The 4,950-nt window shown below is 39.7% G+C and overlaps 1 non-coding gene across 1 annotated transcript; it reads left to right on the top strand.

Annotated features, from left to right (window-relative positions):
* The first annotated feature begins 1,393 nt into the window (after positions 1-1,393).
* On the top strand, positions 1,394-1,499 carry LOC118483072. The gene has a single exon (XR_004869541.1). It is a non-coding gene; the product is annotated as a small nucleolar RNA R71 (small nucleolar RNA).
* Positions 1,500-4,950: the final 3,451 nt, after the last annotated feature.

Genomic DNA, 4,950 nt, shown 5'->3' with positions numbered 1-4,950 from the left:
TAACCCCCTCGGTAGGATACTTACTCCGGCTCCAAGATCTAATAACGCCCTTGCAGTTTGAAAATTTCCCACTTGAATGTTTATAAGAGGCGTTCCCGGATCTTGTAGCTTAGGAGGAAGATCTCCTTTCAAGACCGCGCTTACCGGCTCCGTCAAGTCAACCAATTTAGGCACTTTTTGTTGTCTCTTTTGGGTACACAATTCTTTTAAAAACTTGGCGTAAGCGGGTACCTGTTTGATTGCTTCAAGTAAAGGAAGATTAATTTTAACTTGCTTGAAAACCTCCCACATTTCTTCCTTTTGAGGACCCCGTTTTGAAATAAAATTTTTCTTACCTGGATCTAATAAAGCCGAGGGAAATGGTACTTGACTAGATCCCCCTTCCTCATTTTTATTTTCTTTTTCTTTAATAATTTCGGGTTTTTCAAAATTGGGTTTTTTAGAAGAAATAATGGGTGTCTCATTTTCTTCCTCACTTTCTTGACCCGTTATGTCTTCAACCACCCCATCAACCAAATCCAGTGAAGGATTGGTTTTGTACTCTTTCCCACTTCTCAAAACACTTACATGATGAATATTAACATTGTTACCTCTAGAAGTATTATGAGACGGGTTTACCTTAGTGTCGCTTGGTAATTGACCTTTATTTTTCTTCAAGTCTGCCACTTCAGTTGCGAGTTGACCCATTTGGGTGGTCAAAGTTTGAATTGCTTTGTCTCGGGCCTCATCCTTTTGTATGCGTGCATCATCCATTTGATTTCTCCTTTGCATCTCCGCTTGCATACTCTTTAACATTTCCATCATCTCATTTCCACCCGTAGACCCCCCTTGTTCTTGACCCGTTTGATATTGCCTTTGGTACCCTTGATTATTCCCACCTCTATATCCACTTTGATTGTTGTAAGGTTGGCACGAACCAAAGTTACCTTGACTTCCTTGAAAATTCGGGTTTGCTTGATTTAAAGGGTTCCCATACCTAAAATTTGGGTGGTTTCTCAACCCGGGGTGGTAAGTGTTAGAATTCATATTGTAGTTCCTACCAACCCCTCCTTGGCCTTGCACCGCATGAACTTCTTCATATTGACCTTCCACTCCATGGCAATTTTCAGCCGCATGCCCTATTTTATTGCAAATAGCACAAACATCATAAATTTGGTTAGAGGTTTGTACATTACCATCATCGATCGCATGCACTTGAGTTCGGGTAACGGTCGGTCTTGCTCTCCTCGACGCTTGAGCTTTTCATTTTGATGTAATTTCCATTTGCTCCAAGAACTCCCAATCGGCATGCTCGTAGTTTGTACCAAAAGTCCCATTTGTGATGGACATTAAATCACGAGCATCTTCGGCACTTAACCCCTCGTGGAAAGCATTCATTAATTCCCAAAGTTCAATTCCATGGTGAGGGCAATTCTTGATCATCATATTGAAATGCTGAAAGGCCTCATGAAACATTTCACCTTGTTGTTGTTGAAAACTCCTCAACCCCTTCCTAGCATCATTGGTCTTTTGAGCGGTGTAAAATTCATCTAAAAATATCTGTTGCATCTCTGCCCATGTGTAAATAGATGCCGAAGGTAGAGTGTAAAACCACTTCTTTGCCTTGTCCTCCAATGAAAATTGAAACAAGACTAATTTGACATCATCGGCCGAAAAACCTTGACTCCCAAGAGTGTTGCAAATCGAGTCATAAGCTTCCAAATGGAAATAAGGCTCCTCCGTTGCTAGACCCTTATACTTCGGCAAACTTTGCAATGAATTGGTTCTCACTTCAAAAGTTCTTCCTTGATTGTTGTGAGGAATAACTGCCGGTGAAGGATTGTGAATAATTACCGGCCTAAATTATGCTTCAATGCCTCTCGCATGTTCTCTAAGATGTCTTCGTGGTACACCCAACCGACCCCTTGGACGAATAGGACCCATTGGCCTTTGCATAGGCCCTCATGGTACATGTGGTTGAAATTGATGTTGTGGCATCGGTGGGTGTTGAACTGGCCTTTGGAATTGTGGTTGTGCATTTTGCGGACGAACTTGTTGCAATGGTATAGGACGTTGCATTTGTGGCCCTTGTGGCCTTGGCCGAATATGTTGTGGTATAAGTTGTTGTTGTGGCATTCCATCAACACTTGGCATTCCTTGCGTTTGGCCTTGTATATAAGCAAATTCCCTTGATCTCCATCACCCCCATATGCATAACCGTCTTCATCATAACCCTCAAAATCTTCATACCCTTCATCATATACATCGCCTCCTTTACCCGAGGATTGCCCAAATGGAAGAGTCGAATACTGAAAACCCGACTGGTTCGATGGTCTAAAAGTAGAAGTAGTATGGACAATGGTTGAGTTTGGTGCGATTGAATAGGTTGAAGATGATTGACCTGCACCTGGGAAGAAATGGGAAAATGGTGGAATTGTAGTAGAAGGGTTAAAAGTGAGTGTAGGTTCTTCTTGAGTGGTAATGGGTTGTGTTGTGTTGGTTGGTCTAACATCATGAGGTGAAATAGGGTTGGTAGTGATGTTTGGCATGGAAGTGTTTGGCGAAGGCTGAGTAGATGATGGTATAAAAGGTGGTATAAGTTCACCCGTAGTGGGTGGTGGTGGTGGTGGATCCATGTATCTAAGTGGTGTAATTGGTGTAGTTGGTGTTGTTGGTGAACCGCTGATTCTGTTTTCCCTTAACAAAATTTTGTTTCCTCTCAAAATTCGTTCAATCTCTGGATCAAATGCCAATGGTGATAGCTTGTGAGAGCTTCTAGTACACATGCACCTGTAAATACCTGCACACTAACACACCCAGCGTAAACCAGAAAAATAACAAACTTAAAAAGATCAAAAATAACACACGTTGCGCACTACTCCCTGGCAACGGCGCCAAAATTTGATGGGATGTCGTGGTGACAATCAAATTTAATCCAGATACTACTAATAGCTAGTGGTAAGTGGGTATCGAACACAGGGAGTTTGTGGAAAATGTGTTATTTAAAAGTGTGTCTAAATTAACCAAGTAAAACTAAATGTAATGAAAGTAAAATGCAAGAGTTGGTTTGGTTGATTGAGTTTTAAAAACTAAATTACTATACTAATTCGCAAAATGAAAGTTTTGGTTGTAAACAATTTAGAGACAAGTAACCATCTTTAGTTTCCGGTTTGCTTTGACACTTATGCTAACATTCCACTAGAAATAACTACATAGACATAGTTCATGTGTGATCAATTGCAGTGATGAAAGGGAACTAAGTACTCAGATTCCTAGAACGTGACGTTGTTACCCGATGATCAATCAACCCTTACCCAAGCCTAACTATACCCATGATATCTCAATTGCCAACGGCACCAAGAACGTATGGTTTCTAATTAGTTCAGCATAAAGATTAACAATTTACTAACAAACAACCACATACCATAACAAGCAATTCAATAAAGAGAAGATTGTTATTCTAGAAATAAGGAAATAAACATAAGTGTCTTGCAAACCTTCCACCAAAGATAGTCACAAAATACTTAGCCACTCATGGCTTGAATCAACATCATCATACAAGTTTTAATGTTCAAAGGAATCACCAACATAAAAACAAGATTCAACAATTGTTCTTCAAGCTCCAAGTCTCCAACAATGCCCCCAAAATTCGTTCTAAGCAAGATGTAACTGAATCCAATGATAAGACACACTAAATTCCATGAAACATGACACTTAAATGCAGGATTTACACATTGAAGGCAATCGGCACCATAAGCTACGGCGCCTGTCGTAGCTTACGGCAGGCAACAGGTCAGCGGGTCAAAGATAGCGCCGTAAGCTACGCACTCACCGTAGCTTACGACGAGCATTACTTCCTTACGGCCATTGTATTCTGTCTTACGGTGGTCTTGTTTGGCACATGTGGGGGTGCCGTAGCCTACGGTAGCAGCCGTAGGTTACCGCGCTGAATGTTGTTGTTTTCTTTGTTTCTCCATCAAAACTTGATTTCTTCATATCCTTATGATACCATCTTCCCACATCCATCCAAGCATTCTAAATCCTACACTTTGAGTACTTTAACACCTGCAACATCAAATCATCTAGTGGTTACCAAGTTCAAGCAATTAACCGAATAAAGCATGGAATGTGCATATATTTAGACCTTTTAAGGGTTGTCCTACGGACCACCCGTCAATATGTAATATCATAAAAGCACTTATATATAGGAAGTACCAGCGGCGTATCCACCATGCTTTTATCACATTACACACGCCTCGTTATTTGAATCACATACCAAATAACCACCACAAATGTCATGTCAAACCAATGTCAAATGTCATGTTTAAACAATGTATAATGTCACAATGTCAGTTATAAACCATGTCTTGTATAATCAAATGTTTTGTATGGTGAATAAAGAGTATTTACTCAAACCATATGTATAATGTCATGTATAATCAAATGTATAACAAAATGTCATGTACAAAACAATGTCTTTGAATAAACCAAAGTTTAAACCAAAAGTTATGTTTTGCAAAACCAATGCTTTATTGTTATGAACATTTATGCGGTTGTGTTTATCGCATACATTCAAGCCTTGAGACTGTCGGATAAACCCTTAACAAGTCAAAGGTTTATCAAAAATGTTTTCGGATTCAGTCATTCCCTACTTCCAAACAAACCTAGGAAGCCGGGAACGGGATTTATCAAGTCCTATGGTACCATTACATACTACCGAGCGGCGTGATCAATGTTAATGAATGTATTTTTGTCCCGTTAAACATACCAAATGTCATAACCAATGTAAGCATGTCATGTGAAAACAATGTACTAAGTATGCTAAGTAAACATACGAAGTAGAAATGTCCATGAAATCAATGTGCTAGCATGCTCAGTAAACATACATAGCAGAAATGTAATGTAAATCAATGTGCCCATATGCTGAGTAAGCATATGAAGTAAAAGTATCTAAGAAATCGTTGTGCTAGC

Source organism: Helianthus annuus, chromosome 1 (assembly GCF_002127325.2).
Source record: "Helianthus annuus cultivar XRQ/B chromosome 1, HanXRQr2.0-SUNRISE, whole genome shotgun sequence".
Taxonomy (NCBI): Eukaryota; Viridiplantae; Streptophyta; class Magnoliopsida; order Asterales; family Asteraceae; genus Helianthus; species Helianthus annuus.
The sequence above is the reverse complement of the archived record's forward strand: the minus strand, read 5'-3'. Positions and strand labels throughout refer to the sequence as shown.